General features: G+C 36.6%; 1 pseudogene; it reads right to left on the bottom strand.

Annotated features, from left to right (window-relative positions):
• Nucleotides 1–9,972: 9,972 nt before the first annotated feature.
• Nucleotides 9,973–10,965, bottom strand: LOC110302156 (putative olfactory receptor 10D4 pseudogene; annotated as a pseudogene).
• Nucleotides 10,966–13,571: the final 2,606 nt, after the last annotated feature.

The following is a 13,571-nucleotide window of genomic DNA, read 5'->3' as shown; positions in this document are numbered from 1 at the left end:
TACACAATCGTGTCTGGATTTGGTAGCTGTATACAGGATAGATTCCCAGGTGGGGCAATCTCTGGATGACCTTTCCTTCAATGCATGATAAAAGTGTTGGAAAGATCAGGAATTCAAGGCCCATACCTAAACATAGTAAAAGCAATATACAGCAAACAAATAGCCAATATCAAACTAAATGAAGAGAAACTTGGAGCGATCCCACTAAAATCAGCGACTAGACAAGGCTTCCCACTCTCTTCCTACCTATTCAATACAGTTCTCAAATCCTAGCCAGCGCAATTAGACAGCAATAGGAAGTCAAAGGGATACGAATTGGAAAGAAAGAAGTTAAAATATCACTATTTGCAGATAATATGATAATATACTTGTTACCCCAAAAATTCCACCAGAGAACTCCTAACCTGATAAACAATTTCAGCAAAGTGCATGGATATAAAATTAACACCCCCCCCAAAAAAAATCAGTGGCCTTCCTCTTCTCAAAGTATAAACAGGCTGAGAAAGAAATTAGGGAAACAACACCCTTCACAATAGTCACAGATAATATAAAATGAAATGTCTTGGTATCCTAAACATTTCTAGTTTGAGATTTTTTATATACTCCTGAGTGCCCTTCTGCTCACCATGACTACTCTTTTCATTATTGCTACAGTAAACTCTTCATATTTTCTCTCTAGTATGATGTACTCAGATTTGGTGCTAATTAAACAATAATAAGATATCCTGAGCCTCATAATAGACCGTATTTTCAAAGTGGTCACTTGAACTTTATTCAATTAGATGCTTTAGTGACTCCTCATCTTTGTCACTCAAAGACTCCACTATCTCCTTCCTTTTAAGTTCTTTGCACATGTACCCATACGGCACATAAGCTCTCTACATGCATATTCATATATTGATAAATAACTAAAGAAAACCTTTAAATGTTTTTGAGAACACAGAATAGTGTTTCAAACAAACATGTGCTATCCACACAGTGACATGATAGAATACCCAAAACAGAACCTCCTTCACCAGACAGTTCATTTCCATTTGGATAAAATCCCAGCTTGTTCCTTCTGAACTGTAGGTGAGGCAAGTGTGTCCAAATATCTTTATAGCTAGTTAAAAATCCCCCCAAGAATTTTCCCCATATTTACAGGCATGATGGAGAGGTCTATTAGGTAGTTCTTCTTTCAGTGTTTGTTAATAATAATAAAAAAGAAATCTTCTATAAAACCAGATCACATTGGTTCCTAAGCTATTTGGTTAGGTCATTTATTTCCTTTTCTTTCATGACAATTTTGAGGTATCTATATCTTCAAAAGAAGAGAATAATTCCTTGAGCATTATAGTTAGTTAATATTGTGAATTAATTCTGCTGTCAATTAACAAAAATGAATAGTATATGGAGTATTTCCACAAGGTCTACCATGTGAAGGCATTGTGCTAAGTCCTTAATATTTTCAGATCATCACTTGTTTCGTAATATAGCTGGATTGTAATTGTTTAAAAAATTTCAAACCCTTTTCAGCTCTCTGAGTTTTCATTATAATTGCTGTTTATTACCTTAATAGATATCACCATGTTCTTCCAGTATTCTCATGAATTAAAGTACTGCTACTCAGAACTGAATAGGAGGAAATTGAAGTCTAGGAAGCTGAAGGCACATGCCAGTGCCACACACACTACATATGACTGTGAAACTGTAACCACCTCTTCTCAATTTCTTTCCTAAATGTCTTGAAGGAGAGATCAACACCTCTGAAAAACACAGACTACATGGGGAGCCTACACAGAAAAGTTAAGTGAAATCCTCTCAAATGTAATTTGAAAGTAACAAAGTGTGGCTAAAAAAACCACAAATAAATCTGTTTCACTCCTATACAGGTAACTAGAAAGAATTCCAAATTTGTTTGCTATATACCCTAGAGAACTAAAGAATGTCTATTCACCCCACAGAGGGCACTGAGCAGTTGTATAACAATTATGAAAACTAGGGAGAATTCTTAGTGAAAAATATAATCTAATACTAGCCCAAGCACAATTGAAGGCCAACTTGCCTATCCAATGAGTTGATGAGTTTTACTAACAGTGGGATGGATGAGCAGTTGCTAACAAAAGTGTGGATGAGTTTAAAGCAGCTGCATCACAGAAAAATCCATTCCAGCCTGGATAATGACTTATAAAAGCTGAATTTCAGAACTCCCAGAGGGATGTAAAAGCAGCTTACTCTCCTGGTCTGAGAGTCTCTTGCCACAGTAAGTTGTTTGTTCTTTAATGTAGTCTCAGGAAAGGGTAGTACAAATTCCTTGCACTTCAACTTTCAGCGAAAAATAAACTTGAGATTCTACTTTTATTCAGTAACATTGTGTCTCCTAAGGAGAAAACTTGGAAATAGAGTGTGCAGAGGAGCTTAACCAAACATCCTTCTGCTGACATCCTTATCTCTGATTGCTAAATTTAAATAGACTACAGTACCTGAATCCACACTTGAAAGAATAAAATGTTAGGCTTGTGAAAAATAAAGGTTGATTGTAAATGAAAGAAAATATTTTATCCTGTTTCCTCTCAGCAGCATCTCAGCTGATGTTCCTATTCTTTTGGCATATAAAACCACACAGCAACTTGTTGCCAGGCAACCACAGGACAGCTTCCTGATTCAAGCAATAAGCTCTCCTAATAAGTGGGTCACTATTTTGGCTTCATTTCTCGACAGAAGATGAACAGATTATCAAGTAAATGCTTCACACAAAGCAAAAAATGCATTATCATACCTGTCTACATACTAAATTATGTTTAGACATGATATTTACTGTAGCACTATACAAAAAATAAAAAAATGCAACAATATAAAATAATGGCAAGTCATATTATGCCAATTTTACTAAACTATAAGAGTATATAAATTCTGACTATTTTTCTTATCTTTTAGAAAAGAAATTCAGAGATAAATGTGAATTATCCTCTGGCTATTTGTTAGAGATGTATAAACCCCAAATTTCTTTCTCGCCCACCTCATATTGGCTTAAATATCATGTTGATATGTCTTCTCTTGTTCTTGTTGCTAGTCTCTGGGTTCATGCATTCATTATGAATTAGTGAGTTTCTTTACCTATTTACAAATTCCACTGTTCCAGTATGGGGACTTTAAGTAATTTCCACTTTTCCAAATGCAGAAATATGGATTTCATAATACCCACACGCCAGCTAAATATTATAAATACAAAAGATACCCAAATATTTAATAATATTGCAATAAAAATAATAACAATATTTTGCTACTGCAAGGAAGCTCTGAGAAATCTCATGATTTGGGTACATTGACTGCAGCAGAAGTCACAGGAGGAGATGGGGATGGTGCTGTCAGATCTGTCATGAATCTGGGTTTAGAGTTCACTTGTAATCAATATAATACTAAGAGGTTCAGCTGGTTCAGGTGGATGCCATATCCAGGAAAGAACCCAAAGATAGATACTTCATTCTCTCATGGAGAGAAAAGTCCAAATATTCCCCCTTTCCTTGTCTTGAAATTAGTCAGAAATTTAAACAGTGACATCATAGTATCTGGGTATTCCTAAGGGTCCTTTATTTCCTGTGGTGTACATTTGTTTTTGTTTTCCATTTTATTATTTAAAACTTTTTAAATTTAAGCGTATTTTGTTCACTTTCTTTCCCTCCTTCAAGACTTTTTAGATCCTTTTCCCTCCCTACTCACCAAATCTTAAATTCCTTCTTAAAACACAAAGAGAAACCCAATGCAACAGAAAAAATGCTCCGAAACCAAAAACACAAAATAAAATAATATCACCAAACACCAACACTACAAACATTACCAAGCTATAACCTAAAATGAGCACATAAAATACTGTGGAATCCATTATATGTTTATCATTTACTTAAATTTATTTGTGTATTAGTCTTTCCTAGATCCTAGTATAAACATAGGATCAATAACTGTTTTCAATTATATAAGCTTTTAACTTGTGTTCTTTTGAGATTTGTACCATTGGCTTATAAATATTAATACAGTTCAGTTATCTAGTTTCATAATGAGGTTGAACCATATTTGCAACTAGGTAATTGGTGCACATCACTTTGCATTCTCACAAGCCAAAATCAATTTCCATAGAGATTGTTTACTCTAAACCTGGCTGGGTGCCACTGAGTTACACACTATGCAGCTTTTGTCAAATAGAAATGTACCAATAATAGGTAGGGGGTTGAAACATGCCTGTTTTTTGAAATCCTATGTAAATAAGCAGGCACACAAAATGCAAGGGTTATACAGACATGAAGATTTCCACTTAGACCCTTAAATGATGTCACTGAGTCCAGGTAGTGGATTTTAGTCTTTGCAGACAGTCCATGACAAGGTGATACATGAAGCACTGATGGTGAATGCTAAGTAAAACTGGAGATCTCTTGATGTTAGTTAAGGTAAGAATATAGAGTCTTTTTTCAAATGAACTTAGTAGTAACTAGTAAAGCCATGGTAAGAAACAGGGGGTAGGTCCAGCTCATGTTCTCCCATTTAAGTTCTAACTAGGCCCAAGTCTGCTAGGCTTTGGGAACCATCAAGGTCAGGGTTGTATGTCCAGACACTCAGTTCTCTACAGAATGACTACTGGATCAAATAAGAAAGAGAGAAATTAAAGACTTGCTAGAATGTAAAGAAAATGAATGCACAACACACAAAGAATAGGATACAATGAAAGCAGTGCTAAGAGGAAAGTTCATAACACGAAATGCCTACATAAAAAGAAAATTGGAGTGATCTTGTTCTAGCAACTTAACAGCACATCTCAAAGCTCTAGAACTACAAGAAGTAATCACATCCAAGAAAATTAGACAGCCAGAAATAATCAAACTGGGGGCTGAAATCAAGAAAGTAGAAACAAAGGGAACAAAACGAAGAAAATCAATGAAACAAAGAGTTCATTCTTTGATAAAATAAAAAAAAAGAAAGAAAGAAAGAAAGAAAGAAAGAAAGAAAGAAAGAAAGAGAGAAAGAAAGAAAGAAAGAAAGAATCAACAAACCTTTACCCAAACAAACTATAAGACACAGTGCTGGTGATGGCAGGCACTGATGGGTGGATTTGGGGGCTAAGGGTGTTTTATTTTTGGCAATTCTTCTGTTTTTAACTCTTTGCTATTCTAAGGTAAAAAGCTGCTGCCTTCTGGTAATTAATTCCTACTAATAGCAGCAGGGGATTAAGGGAAAAAAGGCTCAAGGGCTCCTCACTGGTCAGGTGAGAGGCTTGGAGTTCATTAACTCTTCATGAGCCAGTGATAAAAGAAAATGAAAAAAGGGAGCATTCAAGCACACACATAGACACACACAGACACAAACACTTGGGCAGAACCTGACCACCTGTATCAATAATTCCACAAGTATTCATGCATACTTATAGACATGCACATATACTTATTCACATATGTATGTACATATATAGACAAACAAACATATTCATATATACATTTGGTAGATGAAGCAATGCCCCAAAAGCTACAGTTTAATTTTTCTCTCTTGCAAATTTTACCTTCTTAGACAAAACTTCTTTATAGAATAGATAAAATCTTACTCAAAAGGGGAGTCACAGAAGTATGTCAATAGTAAGACAATAAAATTTGGAAAGAAAGAAGTCAAAGTATCACTATTTGCAGATTATATTGTATATCTAAGTGAGTCAAAGAATTCAACCAGAGAAATATTATAGCTGACAAAAAGCATCACCAAAGGGCTGGATTCAAAATGAATCAAAATAAACCATTAGCCCTCCCATATGCAAATGTAAAATGGCATGGGAAAGAAATCATGGAAATAACACACTTCACAATAGCCACAAATAATATAAAACTTCTTATGGTAACTCTTACCAAGTGTGGTGATTTGAATATGTTTGGTACAGGGAGTGGCACTATTAGGAGGTGTGACCTTGTTGGAGTAGGTGGGACCATATTGGAGGAAGTGTGTCACTGTGGGCATGGACTTTAAGACCTGTTTCTTAGCTGCCTGGATGCCAGTCTTTTCTTGTTTGCCTACACAACAAGAGTGGAACTCTCAGCTCCTCCTGTGCCTTGCCATGCTTCCTTCCATGATGCTAATGGACTGAACTTTAAAATCAATAAGCCAGCCTCAATTAAATGTTGTACTTTATAATAGTTGCCTTGGTCACAGTGTGTCTTTAAAGCAAAGGAAACTCTGAGAATGAAACACAAGAGAAACTTATATGACAATAACTTCAAGCACTTAAAGAAAAAATTGAATAATATATTAGAACATGTAACGATCTCTCATGATTATGAATGGGTAGAACAAATATGATAAAAATGGTCACCATAACACTTTGACCTACAATTTGTCCTGCCAGCATGATGTGCAGGGTTAATGTAGCACAGAAATTCTATGTGTGCCTAACCAATGACTGGTCCAGTTTGAGACCCATGCCATGAGAGGGAGCCCACCCATTACACTGCCTGGAGGACCAGAAACTAGTGACCAGATGGCTCAGAGACACAGAATAGAAATAAACACAAGTTGCAAAAAAAAGTGTCAATGGAATGATGCCTAATGGTATTCTGCTATATTCATAGATTGGTGTCTAGCCCAGTTGTCTTCAGAGAGACTTCATTGAGCAACTGATGGAAACAGATGCTGAGATGCATAGCCTAACATATGGAGTTTGGGGAATCCTGCTGAGAGGGGGATGAAGGATTGTAGGGACCAGAGGGCTCTAGGACACCACAAGGAAACCCACAGATTCAACAAACTTGTAGGGGCTCACTAAACCTGACCTAACAATCAGGGAACCTATATGAGTTTAACCCATGCCTTCTGTATATATGGTATAGTTGTGTAGCTTAGTGTATTTATATGACTCTTAACAGAGGGTCAGCAGCTGATTCTGATATTTGTGCCTGCTCTGGGACCCTTGTGAGCCTACTGAATTGCACCTTTCAACCTTATATGAGGGGAGATGCCAAATATTATTGCAACTTCATAGCTATGTTTGTTTGATATCCCTGGTAGGTCTAACCTTTTATGAAGGGAAATTAAGAAGGACTGTATAGGGAAAGAGGAGGTGGGGGGATGGGGGAGGAGCTTGTGGGGTGTAAAGGGAGGGGAACTGCAGTCAGGATGTAATATATGATAGAATAAGTTAAAAGAAAGAAAGGAAGGAAGGAAGGAAGGAAGGAAGGAAGGAAGGAAGGAAGGAAGGAAGGGAGAAAGAGAAAAAGAAAGAAAGAAGCAAAGAAAAAGAGAGAAAGAAAGAAGCAAAGAAAAGAGAGAAAGAAAGAAACAAACAAAGAAAAAGAAAGGAAGAAAGGAAGAAAGAAAGAAAGAAAGAAAGAAAGAAAGAAAGAAAGGAAAAAAGAGAGAGAAAAAAGAAAGAAAGAAAGAAAGAAAGGAAGGAAGGAAGAAAGAGAGAGAGAAGGAGAAACAAAGGAAGGAAGGAAGGAAGGAAGAAAGAGAGAGAGAGAGAAAGAAAGAAAGAAAGAAAGAAAGAAAGAAAGAAAGAAAGAAAGAAAGAAAGAAAGAAAGACAGGAAGGGAGAAAAGAAAGAAGGAGGTCATGGGAGTGGGACACTAACCCAATCACAAAACCTTTCACCCAATTTTTATTCTGCCTATAAGATGTGGTGGCTCAGAACTTTTGATAATAACCATTAGGTCTAACATGAGGCCCATGCCACTAATGGGAACCCATGCCCAAACTGACTGAATGGTCAGGAAAAGGAAGTATGGATAGATTACAAACTTTGTATAAACCCAAATACAAAGAAAGAAATGTCAATGAAATGATTCCTAATGATACTCTGCTATACTCATAGATTGATATCTAGAGCCAATCATCATCAAAGAGGATTCAGACAAAAGCTGATAGAAGCAGATGCAGAGCTGAGAACCCAAGCATTAGGTGGAAAGACAGCCCCAACTGAATACCTCTATTAGGTCCTAACCCTTGGACCTCAGCAAGATCAGCAAATAAGATGGGTAGAGAATCATGTGTCAATATTCAGGCCAACATGTGTAGGCATAAAATGCTATTGAACTAATCACAAAATCACCATGAATTCAAAAAAGATCATATTTAATGTGCAAAGTAAAATACCTTTCTGGTTAAGTAATTTTTGAGATAACACATCAAACAAATGATAAATAACACCACCATCTGTGGGCAAGTGACTTCAAGGATGACATAATAGCAAGAATTCAATATGACTCCATATGTAATGATGACCTATGATCAATAATTTGGACACACATGATGAAAGGAAAGAATTAAGGGGAAGTCATTCTCTGATTACTGTTGCATGTTTGTGCTCTCTCTCTCTCTCTCTCTCTCTCTCTCTCTTTCTCTCTCTCTCTCTCTCTCTCTCACACACACACACACACACACACACATACACACACACACACACTGTAAAATAAAATAGAGAATGAACAGAAGAGGAAAGCTTGTAAAGATGTCACTTTGGCATTCTGTCCAGAAGGCAAGTGCAGAAAGGAAAGGGTGGGTGTTAGACAGGAATAACTGTGGTAGTCCCTAGAACCAGAATGTTTGAAGCTATGGCCTCCTTATGAGAGGTAGTTACTCCACTTTCAGGGTCTATGCTGAATATTGAAGGGGATATAAAACTGTGGGTTTTGATTCTTTAACATTAGTATGTTTAATATTTCAAATAAATTGTGGCTGTCTGAGAGGACCTAAGGTGTCCCAGGTTACAGTAATGCCTATTTAACTTCTTGTGTGAGTAACTGACTGTTTGTGTGCTAGAATATCTCATTTTAGAGATTCCTCCTCAGGACATCGCAGCACCCTGGTTACTGAAATGCACTGTCTTTGGAGTGCTTTGAATAAGTTCCAACAGAATTGCTCAGATTTAGTGGGCATGTTTTATATTTTCCAATATAAAAGTAGTTTTCATCCACCCATGATTATAGACAGAAATTTGATTTAAAGAAAACACTAATTATTCCACTGTGGACTACTAATTTTCTTCTACAACACAGCTCTATATTTCCTTCCTTATTTCTTCTCTTATTCTCCATAACTTATTTATTTCTTCTTTCAAAATTGGAAAGACTGTACCAGTTAAGAAAAACCCTGAATCAGGTAGATATAAAATAACCAAGAGAAAATTAAAACCAGAACAAGAAAAAAAACATATTCACTAAAAACTTAACTAAGTTTTATACATGAAATGTATCTATTTAATTTTCCCGGCAATTTGGAGCATAGAGGTAAAGAATGGGAAATGAGTTATACATGATACTCTAAAAAAGAAACCACATAATTTTTCCCATGGAAAGTTACAGCTATTTGGATTACAGACATTATACCTATACCAAATTTCCTGTTTTTAAAATGAATAAATATATTTCAATTTAATTGGCCTTTTGGTAGATGTGAGACAATGTTATAAAACTGAAGTGGATAGTGAGCAACTAATAAGAAATAATCAAGGTTTGTGCCTTTCAAGGGATAAAATTAAAACACAAGAAACTTCTAAAATACAGAAGATGTGAGCAAGAAACAAGTTTGGATTCTCACAAGACTGCATGTGAAAGGCTCAACTTAATTTAGTTTTCATTAGTTTGAATTCCTAAGATTTTTGTAGAAATCTGGAATGTACTTTCTCCATTTAGAATGGATATAAAATTCTGAGACAGTGAATGGAAAAGAGTAAGTGAGTTTGTGAGCCCCTTTAGAGTTAGATAACAAACACATATTGGGGAACAGTGGTGATGAGAGCAAACTCACACAGCATAAAAATTAACACATCTGTGCAGACATTTCATCACACATTACATCATAAAACAGAGAAATATAAAATAAACCTGTATCTTCAAATGGTGAAGGAAGTGGCAAATTGATGTAATGTACATTTCAATTTAATATGCCCTGGAATTATAGATGACATGTGTCCTGTGAATTAAGTCATAGACTCAAAGTAAACTGAATCAGACACTCTTCAGCAAACACTTAGTTGTTTTCATTTACTTCCAGGCTAAGACACCTCTTAAGAAACACATGCCTTAGGGCTGCTTTCACATCCTTGTTCCTCAGGCTGTAGATCAATGGGTTGATGGTGGGTGTCACAAGATTGTGCAAAATCTGAATAATTGCACTAAGCAATGGACTGGGGTTGGGCTGTAGGTAGATGACAATGACTGGTCCATAGACACACATAATGGCTGTGAGGTGGGCACTGCAGGTGGAGAACGCTCTCTGCCTGCCTTCTGTTGAGCGGATTTTTGAGATGGAGATCCCAATTCGAGTGTAGGACACAACAATGAGAAAGAAACAAATGAGAGATAAAAGACCAACATTTGTGAAACCTACCCTCTGTGCTAGAGAGGAATCTTCACAGGCTAGCAGTAACACTGCAGGCATGTCACAGAAGTAATAACTCACCTCACTGGGGCCACAGTAGGGCAACTGGAAAGTGAGGGAAGTTAGGATGGTGGCGTGCACACAGCCACTCATCCAGGTCCCTGTGGCCAAGACACAGCATACTCTGTGGTTCATGATGATTGTGTATCTCAAAGGGAAGCATATGGCAACAAAGCGGTCATAGGCCATCACTGTGTACAAGAAACACAATGTGCAACCCAGACAATGATAGAAGAAGTGTTGAACAACACATCCCTGAAAAGAGATCCCTCCACCCCATCCTGAGAGATATGACAACATCTTTGGAGCTGTAGTAGAACAGAAACCTAAGTCAAAAATGGAGAGGTTTCCCAAGAAAAAGTACATGGGTGTGTGTAGTCTTGGGGAGGTAGTGATTGCAGTAAGAATGAGAAAGTTTCCCAGCAGGGCACAGGCATACATTGTTGAAAATAGAAAAAGCAAGGCATTTTCCAGGCCCTCTGTCTCAGGGATGCCCAGCAAGGTGAATTCTGTCACCATAGTGTGGTTTGTCATGTTTATGGATGAATCAGCTCCTGGGAGTCTGTGGAAAGAAATTCTTGGTGAAATTTGTTGTGTATGTAGATTAGAGTTTAGATCACAGGGGTGGAGAAAAAAGATGCTTATATATACAGATAGCTGTTGTAAATATTATTGCTTTTCCTGATGATTGAATGTCTTTCTGTAGTTAGGTTTCTAATTGTAGACAATACTCCTTAAAATTTTTACCCAGGAGATAATTTCCAAGCCAATTGCAGACGGTTTCCTTCACAGTCTCACCCAGAAAATGACTCCCAAGGCTAATGTCCTATCTTCCCTTCTTTAGAAAAATGTTCCAATTCCATCATTCCAGATGCTCCATTGAGGTTCTAGAATAAATAAAAAGACTCTAGAAATGAGTAGTGAATAACATGGGTGCATGGGGTAGGATAAGGATAAGGGAGAGTTGGGTTTAAACATAACCAGTATACATCATACACAGATATGAAGTTGTCTAGGAACAGATTCAATTAATGAATAATTATTTTCCAGTCAAGTTAGCAACCAGCATCTAGTATTGAGGCTAATAAGAATCAGAAACTACAGTAATTAGAAGCAATTTACAACAGCAAAGAATATACTTGTAATTTTAAGCTCTAAATGTGGACCTCACTAAAACTGGAAGTTGAATGAATACCCTAAATTTTTGTTACTCAAAAGCATGAACATGTGGACTTTCCTCTTTGGACAAAGGAGGATGTGTGATTGTACATGGGATTATCCTGTGGCTTGTATAAAGGAAAATTGAGAATAGCATAGTGACTGAAGGCTCTGTAAGCACTTTTTTATTATAGCACTGTTTTGCATGCTGTAATCATCTTTTTTCTGTAATAGACCATACATCTCACATATACACAAATGAACAGAATACACACAGGGCGAGAGAAAGGAGAGAAAGAAGGGAGGGAGAGGGAGAGAGGGGGGGAGAGGTCCAAACATCACTATTTACATTGTGTTAAAAATTTAAAGGAAATTTGTAACATATGTTCTGGGAGGTAAATGAAGGATGTATACAAGTTCAAAAAGGCAACCTCAAAAGTACTTTATTAAACAACTATATGTAAGGAACAGGAGTATACACATCAGACCACCAGACATTAAACAATAAAATTAAATGTACTCAAAATCTATGATGTGTAACTTCCCATAACAAAGAAAGATTGTATTCAATTTCTTAGGTTCCTATGTGAATATAAGAATGTGACATTAAGATTCTTGGTTATGATCATTTCTAGTTTTTATCTTTTGAAAAATTCTTATACATTTTTATTTATTTCAGTTTCAATACAGTGTAATCCTTAAGTTATCTCTTAAAGTTTACTGCCTAAATCTTTACCCACCCACCTCCTTCTGTATTATTCCCTTAGAGACTGAGAGACTGAATACTCAGATAAAGATTAAGGACACATCTGCATACTTACTGAGACAACAGAAGGTGCAAGATGATGGCACTATTGAGTGTTGTCTTCCTTTCTTCCTCCAGCAGACTTGAGGAGACTCACTTCCTTTAATCTGGAAGTAGGAACTGAGAGTTCTTCCTCCTTTGTATCACTTTTCAGTGGAATGGCGTGTGTCTAAGTGTGCCTCAACTCCCTGGCAGCAATTGCCTGTTTGGTTTCAGGACCTGCAATAAGTTGCAACAAAGATTTTAAATAATTGAAATCTTCCTTTGGGTATTAATCTCAAGAGGAAGGAGTATTATTAAGAAAGCATCTCATTAACTCCTTGGTTTAATTGTGTTGTGGTAGGGGAGGTTATTTCGGTATCTTTAGTGAACACTTATATGGATTATGCTATTCAAAAATGGTCACTTGAAACCTCAAGCATACCTCTTGGATATGTAACCTGTTATTAAAGATTATAAAATCTGGAAATTCTGAAATCCTATTTGTTACATGCAGACTTATATGTTTAGGTGGGGTTCTCTGAAGACAGGAGAAGTGCTGTTTCAGACGACGTTCTTTTGGCTGGGATCATCAATCAGAAGATGCGGTGGGGAAAGTCAAAGCAGTTTCCCAGCAGGGGCATTGTCATGGATGCTGTGCATGAGGGAAAGGTGCTCAACATGCTCAGAGAATTTAATAGGGGGCTGAAAGTCAAAGACTGTATTTTCAGCTTCTGAGGAGCCTTAGAGCATATGATCACACATTTAGTCATATGGAATGGTATGACAAATCTGCCACAGTGATAGATGTTATTCAAGTTTAACCTGGGACACTTGGTATGGTTTCCAAATTTGTGCTCAATCATAATTTGAAGGGTATTCTTTCAATTTTTCCCTTGCTATAGCAAAATTCCAGGAAGCAGGTATGTTGCAAAAGTAAAGTATTTATTTAGCTCACAAAGCTGGAGAGCAGGGTAAGGGCAAAATTAAAAAAAAAAAAAAACTACAGATGAAAATAATTCCATGAAATTTGTGTGTAACAATAAACACATCGACTACTTGTTCCTATTAATCTGTTCTTTAAAAAGAAAATAATTTTCATTTTCAGTTTTGTTAGGGTAGAACAATGAGGATTTGTGGGAAAAATAGCTCAACAAACTAACAAATGATAATTAGGACATTTCCGGAATAGATTGGAAGGCTTTCCCCCAAAGAGTAAGATGGATGAACTGCTTGCCTATGCAAG

Source organism: Mus caroli, unplaced genomic scaffold (genome assembly GCF_978045245.1).
Source record: "Mus caroli unplaced genomic scaffold, Mus_caroli_1 scaffold_11, whole genome shotgun sequence".
Taxonomy (NCBI): Eukaryota; Metazoa; Chordata; class Mammalia; order Rodentia; family Muridae; genus Mus; species Mus caroli.
The sequence above is the reverse complement of the archived record's forward strand: the minus strand, read 5'-3'. Positions and strand labels throughout refer to the sequence as shown.